Source organism: Pectinophora gossypiella, chromosome 21, assembly GCF_024362695.1.
Source record: "Pectinophora gossypiella chromosome 21, ilPecGoss1.1, whole genome shotgun sequence".
Classification (NCBI taxonomy): Eukaryota; Metazoa; Arthropoda; class Insecta; order Lepidoptera; family Gelechiidae; genus Pectinophora; species Pectinophora gossypiella.
The window spans coordinates 3,905,091-3,918,525 of record NC_065424.1 but is presented as its reverse complement, the minus strand read 5'-3'; the positions used below and the strand labels follow the sequence as shown (position 1 = coordinate 3,918,525).

The following is a 13,435-nucleotide window of genomic DNA, read 5'->3' as shown; positions in this document are numbered from 1 at the left end:
AAGTTTTTTAATTCGAACACAAGATGGCGGTTCTGACATTCTCTACTTCAACTCTTTGCTTACTTACTCAACATGTAACTATAATATTATTAAATACAGTCCAAATTTAACTGTTATGTGCAATTTCATTTAAATAACTCCAGCTCCGCACACAAACGAGTAAGGAAAAGTCCTAACTTACCAACGCGCATGTTGATCCTACAACGCGGCGAGCTATTCTAGTCCGGACAATACGCGCTAATAACCTGCGCCCAGGCATGCAGCCAACCTGTGCATTATGTGACGCTTATGTGATCGCAATAGTAAGCTCGGACACTTTATCATGTCTTTGTGTGTATGTATGTGTATATTTGATGCTGGAGTTTGAATTGAAATGTTTTAAAAATCCGTGGTAGCCCAGTTGGAACGCTTGCCTCTCACTTTAGAGGTCGCAGGTTCGAATCCACGACAGATGATTGTGTGAGAACGATTGTCGAATTCATGTTTGGATCATAGATGATTATCACGTGCTCAGCGGTGAAGGAAATTCTTTCGATCTATATATCGTCATTACCCCGATGCCGGCGCCATCTATCTTGAATATTGATTACTAATATTACTTTAAACCCACAAAATAATGTACTTAAAATAGTATTAAAGCCCTAAACAGAAAGATAGAAAGCTCGGTGAGGTGTGGTCGCTTAGTTCATCTTGGGATGGATGTTTCAAATTCAATTCAAAAATATCTTTATTCAGTAGGTAACATTTTTTACATAACGAACGTCATATCCACCTAAAACTACTGCAGCTTCTCACAACCTGTATAGCTGGGGAAAGAAGCTGCAAGAAAATCTTCGGCACCAGATTCTAGACGTTCTTTAAAAACATTTGTACCTTCTGACTACCCCAAAGCCCTCTTAAGTGCCAAGTACATTTCAAACTAAATATAAGTAATAATCTTTAGATCATTACCAACAATACAATTACATTTGCGTGTAACAACAAGACTCACGATAACACGTACTCATATTTCTCTCTCAATAAAGCACTTATCAAATGCTAAGATAAGTAATAAATATTGTATTACGAGCCTTCGTGCTTTCCGAGTAAATGTAATCCCTGTGTCAAAGGCGCGCCGCCGCGGCGTCCTTTGCGCGAGTTAGCAATGTTAGCGAAAACCGAGAGTGGAACTTGTGAGAACCAAGTCATATGAATCCCTTTACACATTTCACCGTTTCAGCCGAGATTATCATGGTTAGTTAGGTATCGGTGCTAATTCATGTAGACGCGATCTAATTTTAAGTTACACCTGTCATTTTCTTATTCGCTGAAAAGGAAAGGGACGGGTAATCGCCTATGAGAATTGTCTATCATGTTAGGAATGACGCAATTTCTCTGTCGGATTTTACGTCATGCCCGGGATGAAATTGTATTCGCTCTCAGCCCAGTATAGAAGCTTTCAGCAAATTGCATCCTCTGCTTATGTGGCTCTATCCAACCCATTAGGGATAACGGACTTGAGTTTATGGTATGAAACATAAATGACATCCCTGGTTCTAATCCCAGCGGGATCTTCTCTCGTGTGGGTTGAGAGGTGGATTACCAACCTCATCAACCCTGGTGTCAGGGTTACTATTGAGCCGCCACATGCCCTTGACATGACTCATGTAACGACTTTACTTACATCAGTGAGTAGTAACCGGGACCAACGGCTTAACGTGCTTTCCGAAGCACGGAAAGCTCGGGATTAAAACTACTGAATTCGACTTTACAAGTTTACGAGTTTGAATTTACGTTTAGATCATAAATAATTGATATCATGTGATTTCTAAGATTTGTGCCCGGCTAATGGGTATAAGCTCGACCCCTATTACACGGAACTTAAACATAGCTAGAAGTGGGTGTTGTCGCAAACTCTTTAGTTGGGCAGCGACTGGCTAGTCTCCAGCCTGTCATGAAATGACATTTTTGATTTTATCTTTTTATACGTTTTTTCCACTATTATGAGGAGCTCGGTGGCGCAGCGGTAAACGCGCTCGGTCTGCGATTGTTGAAGTTAAGCAACTTTCGCAAAGGCCGGTCATAGGATGGGTGACCACAAAAAAAAATAAGTTCATCTCGAGCTCCTCCGTGCTTCGGAAGGCACGTTAAGCCGTTGGTCCCGGCTGCATTAGTAGTCGTTAATAACCAATCCGCACTGGGCCCGCGCGCCGCGTGGTGGTTTAAGGCCCGATCTCCCTATCCATCCATAGGGAAGGCCCGTGCCCCAGCAGTGGGGACGTTAATGGGCTGGTGATGATGATGATACGTTTTTTGTTTTTCTGTTGTCTTTCTGAGGTGCTCTTCTCGCTTACAGGTGTACTATACGCATCTGCTTACCCCTACAAGGGATGCAGGCGCGGTGCTATGTTATGTTATGCACCATCTTTACACATTATCTGACTAATTGCCCAAGAGTGTAAAGTCTTCAGATCGCCGCAATCAATTGATCACATCATGTGGTGATATCTTATCATCTGTTATCACTGGTATACGTGATCGACTAATAATAGATTATTTATTACTTCAGAATATTCAGCGGGTGAAAAACTTTTCTTATTTCATGACAATTGTGAAACAATACAGACACCTTGGTGAGGTGTAGGTACTTAGTTCATCTTGCGATGGACTTAGTCGTGAGCTGCATCATCAGCCCATTAACGTCCCCACTGCTGGGGCACGGGTCTTCCCTAAGGATGGATAGGGAGATCGGGCCTTAAACCATCACGCAGGCCCAGTGCGGATTGATGGTTATTAACGACTGCTAAGGCAGCCGGGACCAACGGCTTAACGTGTCTTCCGAAGCACGGAGCCGAAGTCGTGAGCTTATGTTATGTTATATTATGTAAAACAATAACGCTTCTCTTCTATCGTGTGGGTTGTGAGGTGGAATACCAACCTCATCAACCCTAGTGTCAGGGTTATTATTGAGCCGCCAAAGGCCCCTGATATGGCTCATGTAACGACTACTTACTTACATCAGTAAGTAGTAACCGGGACCAACGGCTTAACGTGCACTCCGAAGCACGGAACCATCTTACTTTTTTGGATAATCGTGTCATTCAAGCCTGCAATGTCCTTACGAAAGATTGGTAAAGACAGTCTCACAAAGTGATTTAAAAAAGGAAGCAAAATTAATAATATTATAATACTAACGTTCAATATTATACCAATTCATTACTTACCTATAAACATACACTATAAAATTAGTTGTTTTTAAAGTAAATTGATGATTGAAATATATTAAAATAAGCGCCATAGAAAAGACATCAACGCGATTCAAGATTTTCCATAATATTCAGTAATTGATTGTAATTTTGTGAAGTAAATGACATATATAAAAATATTTTTTTAAGGAATAATAAATACGCGGTGTCAATATTCCAACAGTAAAAGCTGTATTTGACATTGAAATTATTAAAATGTTTGTTATTTTGTTTAGTTTTATCATTAAAGATGCGCTCTTCTGTTTTCCCCTTTACTTATTATCTGTACAATAATAATGCTTTATTAAACGTCGTGACGGGCAAACCTTTATGACGTAGATGTGTTATTTATTAATAATAACAAATTTTATTAACGTTGCATGTTACGTTTACGTAAATGAAAAATAACAACGTTATCACGACATATACATTATTTAAGAACTATTAAAAATGATCTTTATATAAAAATAAGTAGAATAATTATAGTTACTTATTTTAATGTTATGTAAAAATAATGATGGAATTATTAGGTAAATAATAAGTTATTATACGTATTTTAGTTTATAAAATTTAATGCGTAATAACAAAGGCTAGTAAGGCTAAAAACTCGTTCTATCCCAAGCTTTTAAAAAAAGTTTAGTCGACGCGTGCCTATTCAAGTCAAGAACTTTGAAAACGTGATAAGTTCAGTTAAACGTAATAATTTCGTTTAAAATCCATTAATCCATTCTGTATTCATGTGTTATGTCTGATTGTTGAAATTCTAGTTCTGTGCAATAAAGTATATTTGATTTGATTTAATTTTTTTTGGAAAGGGGGTAACGGCTCTGGCCTAGTTAGTAGCCTTTTAAGCCTGTCATTAATTTAACATACTACTAGTACATCAGTGTTACCCGGGGTTAGTTTATAAGACACAGCAAATCCTGTTGTGAAGACAACTAATACCTACAGGAAAAATCTTGTCTTGCCTTTCACACTTTATTCCAATAAGAAAACATCTTAACCTAACCTTTGCCTTTCCCCAAGAGGATAAAAAAAGTAAAAAGTAATCTTAATAACAAAGCAATACTCGTTACCAAACACTTACGAGATAGCGTATCTATTTTCATCTCGATTGAGACATCTCAAGTGGAATTGCGAGACAGAAAGATACGTAGTAACCTGTAATACGGCGATTACACTCCATATGACATGTTATAGCAATTTTGTCACGATTTCTACTGATAAAGTACTTTGCAGGATTTGCAGGTACACGATTACCTAACTTTGTTTTTAAATTAGATTATCTGGGTTTATTTACGTTTAAAATGGCTTAAATAGAATCCGTGGTAACCCTTTGGTGAAAGCGTGACTTACATCTTCGAGTTTATGAGTTTGAATTCGTATTTGGATCATAGATTATGGATATCATGTGGCAATAGATTCACCTCTATTACATGAGACTTAAACATATCTGGCGAGGTGTGGGTATATGCCTACACCTTCGAGGTTACATTCATGTTGTGAGTAATATCAGATGTTAGATAGAACAATTACTTCTCCGGCTAACTACCTATTACTACTCGTAGTATGTTTCTTATGTGTGCTTCTTGTAAGTAATGTTTCTTTCACGTTAGCCTGTTTTACTATCTTTCTGTTTTGTTTAATCAAACTATTTTTAATGCTGGGGTTAGAATAACCCCAGCCTAAGACAAGACTTAAGCCTAAGACTTTTGTAACCATTCTTATACATTTTATTTTCTCTTAAAAACTAGGTAAGTTGTTCGCTATAGCTTACATTAGATGATATCTTAAGCTACTATATTCAATCTAACTGGAAAGTAAGATGATTAGAAATTACATATTTCTAAGTGATTTTGATTTTAAAGCACTCGCCAGTGCTCAGCGAAAGTCACAAAGAGAAAATTGAATTGGTAAAGTCTGATTCGAACGGGACTTGACGTGTAGCTCTTGTCAAACTGGGACGACCGTGTTAACCATTACACCACCGGGTCATCTTGTCCTTGATAGTTTTAGATCTATATCATCTTATTGTAAGTATGTAGTAGTTACATGAGCCACGTCAGGTGCGTTTGACGGCTCATTAATAACCCTGACGCGAAAGTAGATGAGGCTGGTAATCCACTTCACAACCCACACTATAAGAAGAAGATCGTCATTTTTTTTATATCGTTTTTATATTGCCGCCTCTGTGCGTTGTGCCTTATAATGTTGATCAGCAAACGCCCATAAACCATTGTGCTCAGATGCTTACAAAATCTGCCAACTGCATCCCTTTCCTCAAAGTAAGATGGCTGTTTGACAATGATCTGTCTGGTGTTGTGCGGATGTTGTACAAGCAATCTTGTTTGTGATATCTTACTGCTTTTCCGTTTAGGAAATCGGATTATTTGATATGATATTCAACTGTGTTATTATTGGTTTTATCATAATCTGCAAGGCATAGTCATAGTTGTCTATGAATCTAGCATTGTTACCTCGGTAAGTTTTGCGGAAGTAAATTGCGTCTGTATTTTTTGATCATTATGAACTCCTTTATTTGTATGTTTTGATTTAGTTTAGTTTAATTAAGTTTAATTAGTTTTCTGCTACTGTTGAATTTGTAAATTAGTTTATTGATTGCGAGTGCTATGTACACCGTTATTGTTACACATATCAGTCAGAATAGTACCTAGTCAAGTTGTGGAATAAGCTCAATATGTGTGATGTGGTTGTACTTTTTTAAAATAAATAAATAAATAAAAACTCCCTATCATTATCCCGTTTTCCACAGGGTCCGCTTACCTAACCTGAAGATTTGACAGGTCTAGTTTTTTACAGAAGCGACTGCCTGTTTGGCCTTCTAACTCGCGAAGGGAAAACTAGCCCAATACAGGTTAGGTCACATACCTTCGAAAATGCATTTCTTGGGATTGTGGGTTTCCTCACGATGTCTTCCTTTACCTTTGAGCGCGTCATTATCATTTATAACCCAAACATGAATATCTGTAAGTATCCGTATTTTTTGATATTGTTTTTTTTTATTGTAAGTAAGTAAGCTAGAAGTTGGTCCTGGCTACTAACAACAATTCCAACACCCGCACTAATAATAGTATAGATTTAATAATAAGGATACTTTTCATAATAACCTATTGATTAATTATGGTGTCATTTAAGAATGAATTACTATAATTAGGTAGGTAGGTATATTAAGTTAAAATAGGTTGATTTGTATCGATAAATACCAGAATATAAAATACCTCCTTAATGATGGATGATAGAAGTTATTTCAGTAGATTTCGTTACTCATTGTGGAGTTAATTTTTTTCACTTTATGGCCAGACAAATTCCGGAATGAACAGAAATAACCTAGGTAGGTATTCCGATTCTCCGTCGCTTTCTTTGATAAAATATTTTATAATTTATTAAATACGTTCTTTTATTAAATTGGAACATGATATGAAAGAAAAGGCTTTATAAAAGACATCAACGCAATCGCATTTTTCTAATTAGTCATTTTAAAAGCTACCTTTTTGGGACAATATTTTTTCTGTACATATTTTCACAAAATTACGTTGTTACTTTCTCCCAATTAATTTTATTACGCAAATTTAGAAGCGTTTTTTTTTATAATTACCTACTTCCAGTTATAAAATTGTAGGACCTACATTTGATTTTCTTTTAATTTTAAAAATACACTATTTACGGCACGCTTTTCAAAAAAGCTCGCTCCTTTTTTATTAGTAATTTGCCTACCTACGTACTAGGTATTTTTTTTAAACCTATCTTTTTTCTATTAGAATCATTTTCTATTCAGACTCAGGCTCTTAATGGAATACCAACCTAAGTAAATCTTATAAAAATACATCTTTTTTATAGGTAGGATCAATTTTAACTAAGGGTTATTTATAAGTGCCTAATTTATTTTTTACGTAATGAGATTAGTATTATACTGATTAGTATTATACATTATGAAATAAGTAAAATTTTATTACACTACTATTTAATAATCTATAATAAATAATATTTAACGTTTCCTTTTTTCCGTCGGAGAAGTTTTGGTAATGGTTTAATACCTACGTAATTTATTATATAATTTATCCGTCAAGAATATAATTATATTTACCTTAAAACTGTACTTTATCACTAGTTGATTATTATAAATTAATAAATACTGAATTACATAGAGGTAAAAACTGATGTCGCAATTATTTAATAAAATAAATATAATTTATTGAATAATCTTCCTGCAAGTTAAATGGGCAATCAGAATAATTTTAACACTTCCTTTTAGCAATTGATGCAATCGAGCTTTAATTTCATAATATTACCTATTCACTGTTAGACACTTTTCTAGGAAAAAACACATTATTAGGGGTCGCGAATGAAATTACATCAGAAAAAATATTCGTACGTTTTCAGTTTGGAATTTTCAGATAACATTTTTGACGCAAAATAACGCACCGTCAACTTTTCCAGGGGTCAACATTCGAGACATTTGACTGTCGCGTTCACACTGAACCAACCCGATTTTACAGTACCTCCATGCCTAAATAAATTAGCAGGGCGACGGCACAACACACGATAATTTGCATTCTAATCTAATCAAAATAACTCACCCAATCGTGGATAATTTTCGCGCTATCAGACGATGCCCAAATTAATAAACGTAAAAGTCCACACAACAAAGCTCCAGTCCTTCACTTTCACGTAATCTTTTGAGCACAGATTGACAGTCTTATTTCTCTTGCACTTGTACTGAGGCACTTTGGAATATTTTATCGTTCGTGTGCGGCGCGTTCAGAGCGCATCCTCGCGGGACGGACAACCTCGCTCGTCGAGATATTGTCTCTGTATGATCGTGATGAGAGCACGCACTGTCGCTTGCTCTCGGGGGAGCAGAAGATGGCCGCCGATTGGTCGAGAGCGGCCGGCGGGCACGCGGGGGGAGCGAGAGCGCGCGCCTGCTCTCGCGCGCGACTGAGCGGGACGGCTAGCGCGGGCCGTTTCGTCGCTCCACAGATCGCGCCGTTCAGGTGGATCATTGTTTTTGAGAGCGCGTAATCATTATATGGAGATGGCGATCGGTATTATTTGGCGTTTTATTATCATATTTTTTTTGGGGCACCTATCTTTGTGGTTGGTTATCATAACTCTTTCTTTTTGCAGTTTTTCTCAACATACCTTTCTATGTGCAATTTAGTTTCTATAATAGATATTTTACATAGCAATATAGGTATTCTAAACTTACCTTGGTAGGTAAGGCTACCTACGTATATAAAATCACCCGGCCGATGGATGAGCTTTAGTTAATCGACATTCCTCGATACAGATAAGTGAATTTATGATTCACGATCATTTTCGTTATTTCTCATCATTACAGGTTACACTAATTTACTCTAATTGCGTGGTCATTAGTCATTAGCACATTTACAATAGAAACTTTTTTTATAGGTACTTACCTGCATACCATTTATGGATTTTAAGACATTTTGTATCAAAAGGGTCTTTGTTTTGTCTTTAAGATAACGATAGCATGTTGAAGACTTGTGACCTTATAAATTATGACTCATACAGTGTCTTGTTCTACTTTTATGTTCATTTATCTAGCAGCTTCCAAAGTGTAAATAGAACCTAATTAACTGTCGGCTGTTCAAGTCAATTATTGATTCTCAATTGTAATTACTACATGATACACATATGTATACATGGTTTTATGACATTTTTTTATAAGTTTTCTAGGTACAAATTCGAGTCGCATGTTAGTAATCGTTAAGCCAAGTTGTGGGCGGTTGAAAACTGTGAAAACTAGCTAAACAAGGTAGGTACCTACCTACTTCGCTAGTTATTTATGTACGTTAGGTGGGTATCTATTAGAGCAGAGGTTGGTTTCTTTACTAGGCATAAATACCTATCTTACTGTATCATTTTCGAATATCGATACATGTGATTGATTCGCTGAAAACGACACTTTATCAGAGATAATTTAATCATTTCATACAATGTTGGGCCCAAAAGTCAACGAAAAGCATTGAAATTTCTCTTTCCGGTACCTGTTTTAGTAACGCGTACATTTTTTAAAGCAAACAAGTGATTTTCAAAATAAAGCCAAAGTAATGTTTATTTTAACTGGCTGGCACTTTTATTTTGGGCACTTTAAATGGTTTCTATTTCTGTAATTATAATATGAAACAGATAAGACCATAGACTTTGAATTGAAATATAGGGCAGGTAAACACTTGGCGAAGCTTTGGCATCGAAGCCTCAATATAAATCGTATGGCGACGTAGCCTTGGCGTCTCGGTGAGTTACGGCCTTTATTGAAAGCTTTGATTCTCCACCACACTGTTCCACTGGAAGTGGAACATCCAGTCCTCAGTGATTCAAACCGACCGGGAATGGAATAATAAAAGTGATGATAATAATATATAAATAATACTAACAAATAAGGGAGGTGTCTGTCTGTGTGTTTACAGATCGTGTTTGCCCACGTTTGACCGATATGGGGCGAGCTGAGATGTCACGGAAACAGATAACATCTATAGTAAAGGGGGAATATTTTGGTAAAACTGTGATAAAGTAATATTACTATAAAACGATGAATATGTAAAACTTATAAATAGGTACTACATAGAGAGAAACCAATTCATGTTAGGTTAGCGGATCCTGTGCAAACGGGATAACGCTAGGGAGATGACGTAGAGAGGGAGAGAGAGAGAAATAGTTGCGAAGGCGAAGATCGACGTCACCAATACGGGTGTCAAAATTATTTTTTACCAAAGGAATCTGGTTTTGCTTCATAATCCACACTGACTGTGTCCACACTAGGAATTGATCCCAGTACCTTCCGATTGGAAGCCGAATGCTGGACCAGGGTGACCGTATAGATCGTGCGTCCTAAAGATGTCTTGAATATATTGCTCAATAGCAACGTCCTAAGATACATAGTGATGAACCGTATGGAGACAAATTGTCAGGACATCGCCCACACTCTATGGGGCATTGATACACCTGGATTAGTGACCTGGTGAGAACCCTCAGCGCTCTCCATTGATTCGGCTAAGTAGTTAATGCCTTCTGAGACAAACCTAAAATAAGTCACGTTAAAAAAACACTGTCTCATATTACAATTACAGAAAAATAAACCATTATGTGCTCAAAATAATAGTGCCGGCCAGTTAAAATTACCCTTAAGTACTTTGGCTTTATTGGTTGGGAGGTGGTTGGAAGACATCACAAGTAGAATTTTTTTTATTTAAAATAAGACAGATATAAAGATATCAATATTTTTTTAATCACCGACAGAATTAGAAGAGACGGACAGACTTATCTTTTGCCGTGACATTAATCGATATTTTCATTATCTTACATATCTTTGTGTGAAAAACATTTTAGTCCTTGATGGTGCCCCGAAGACGGATTTATTTTGTCTGTTTACTGTTCAAGTTTATTTTTTGTAGAGATTGAAGGTTTTCCGTTTTTGGCATTTATTACTTGGTTTGCTGCACTGAAAGCTCTGACCCGCAGCCAAATTTAAGATAACGGGTCTGAGGATGCCCAGTTCGAGTGGTTCGCACCCTTATCAACACCGCGTGCATTCGCGTCTTCTGAGGGGAACCTCTAGTCATAGAGGCAGCCAATCAGCTCGCGACACCAAACAGTTCAGGACCCCGATACCAACCCCGCCGGCGTGGTCGACGATTTCCCTCAATCAGGGCTAATCGCTATCGCCCCACTAGGGTTGATTCATTCTTTCAAATATTTTTCTTTTCAGACGACGCCCTGAGCCGATTTTCGCGCCCTTCTGGGCACCCTCAGGCCTGTTGTCTTAAACGTTGTACTGGGTGAGAGCCTTCAGCGCTCCCCATTTGTCCAGCCAAGTAGTTAATGCCATCTGCGGCAAATCTACAATAAGGCACGTCAAAAAAATTAGGGGAACACCTACTAATAAAGGAATCAATGTAATATTTCCTTGACCTTGTAGGTACTTAATGATCGTGGACGATCTGTCCTGTGTTCAAGGGCTTCGATACTGACAGTACTGGCTTACGACATGTCAAGGCTTTTGTAAGCTCAATAAAACTTTCATGTGTAGAATAAACAATAAACTACCCACATCAGGAAGTACCTCCCTCTCTCCCCTCTTCAAATAGTGGGACTCATTTTAAGCCATAATTCGTATCCACGACTAGGAACGTCTACGGACGTTCCGATTCCAAGGTGTCATACTACCTATTATGAACCATCAATGATCCATGATCTCTGTCCGTGAAAGGGATAAGGTGTAACGGAGCGCGTGGTCTGTCTGTCTCGATCGCACGCATTCGTTATTAAATTTTTGTATGGAGTGCCCGGTCTGTGACATTGGTTAGCGATAATGTTATGGTCAAATACAGGCAGGTATATCTACATAAGCATAAACATAATCTAAGTATAATTCCACGTCTGTGTTATATAAATACATCTTTATATTTCTTCACAATAGTTGAGACTCGTATTACGTCAACGCATTTGTCACATTTCTACTTTATGATAAAAGGGATTACGTGCGTCATACAATTAATGAATACATACTAAACATTTACTTATTATTGAGACAAATTACAGTTGTAATCCTAAAATTTATTTTAACTGGCGTACTGTTTGACGCGAATGTGATGGCGCCCAGAGTAGTCTATTTCAAAGCCGTACTAGGACTCCTGTCCTCCGTCTCTGAATAGTACTGACTGACATTTACTGCTGCCCTCTGTCAGGTTCCAGTTTACACTCCCTGATAGACGAATTCAGCGGTTCGCGGAGGCCCGTGTCTACGGAGAATACTACACTACAAAAGCGTGGCTCTTAAGTTAAAGAGGGATCACGTTTGAGAGCTCACCGCCTATCACGTTAGTCTCAAATATAACAGAAAGCTCGGTAAGGTGTGGTAGTAGTTAGTTCATCTTGAGATGGAAGAACCTCTGACTATACCCCAATTGGGATATAGTCGTGAGCTTATGATATGCTATGTATTATGTTTAAGATGTCGTAACCTCTGCTTTTTACAACATGGCAGGGATATGCTGGTGAACGTACCTATTTACATGTTGTCTTTTCCCTAAAACACACACACACACACACACTGAACACACTGGTATCTGTATTTTTATTACTTACTCATGATTAAGCAAATTAATTTATTTCTTTCTTTCCCAATTTGTTTATATTGCAATTACGTTTCTGAAAACCATCATCATCCTCTTACCCTTGTTTCACTCTAAGTGTGGTCAGTACAACATGAATTCTTCTTCTATTCATCTCTGTCAGTCTTCATCTCAGTACTCCTAACTTTCACACACACGTAACATAACATAAACTGCCTATATACGTCCCATTGCTGGGCACAGGCCTCCCCTCAATCAACCGGAGGGGGTATGGAGCATACTCCACCACGCTGCTCCACTGCGGGTTGGTGGAGGTGTTTTTACGGCTAATAGCCGGGACCAACGGCTTAACGTGCCTTCCGAAGCACGGAAGCACTTTCACACACATCTTCGTACAATCCACCCACACTCTTCCGTCGACCCCTACCTTTATACCCACTTTTATACTCATCACTATCCACGTAATATGCCTATCATCCCTCTTCATCACATGCCCATACCACGCTCACCTGTCGATTTCTCTGTCACCGGCGCGACTCTACTTTCAGACTTCCTCTTTTGTTCATTCATAATCTTAATCTTGTCCATTCAGGGGGGTTAAAATGGCCACATCGAAGCAATTCATCTGAGAAAGCCGCAATGCAAACAAATGTCAAATAGCAATATTGCTTTCTTACATGAATTGCTTCGATGTGACCATTTTAACCCCCCTGGTCGCATCAAACATCCATCTTACCATTCGCATTTCTGCCACATGCACTCTTCTTTCATCCGTCTCCTTTGTCGCCCAACGCTCGCATACAACACGACAGGTTGTATGCACGCTTCGGAAAACCCTAACATGGAAACTATTGGATTAAGGTGCGACGCAATGACTCACCATTTCTCTACACAATAGTAAATACATATTATATTTGTCTTTGAACACTCCATTAGCCATTATCTGTCCAGAAGACGTAAGTACAATGCTTATCATCACAAGATGGTGTGGTTACTTAACGGTTCTGGAGATATCGACTGAGGTGTAGGGAACTATAATTATTATCTGATACCAACCATACTAAGTAAACAACACACGTATCTACTTATTAG

The 13,435-nt window shown here is 37.9% G+C and overlaps 2 protein-coding genes across 4 annotated transcripts in view; one reads left to right on the top strand and one right to left on the bottom strand.

Annotated features, from left to right (window-relative positions):
• Positions 1-8,169, bottom strand: part of LOC126376466 (ras-responsive element-binding protein 1) — a 37,012-nt gene extending 28,843 nt beyond the window's left edge. Inside the window, exon 1 of one of the 3 annotated variants that reach the window (XM_050023849.1) lies at positions 7,823-8,169. The gene's annotated coding sequence lies outside the window, so the exon portion shown is untranslated. Of the gene's footprint in view, positions 1-181; positions 303-7,667; positions 7,695-7,822 lie in introns of those variants that run through there. The other 2 variants (XM_050023850.1, XM_050023848.1) reach the window with 2 other exon arrangements.
• LOC126376630 (probable peroxisomal membrane protein PEX13) overlaps positions 1-13,435 on the top strand; it is a 325,664-nt gene that overhangs the window by 73,807 nt on the left and 238,422 nt on the right. The gene's annotated exons all lie outside the window — the stretch shown is intronic.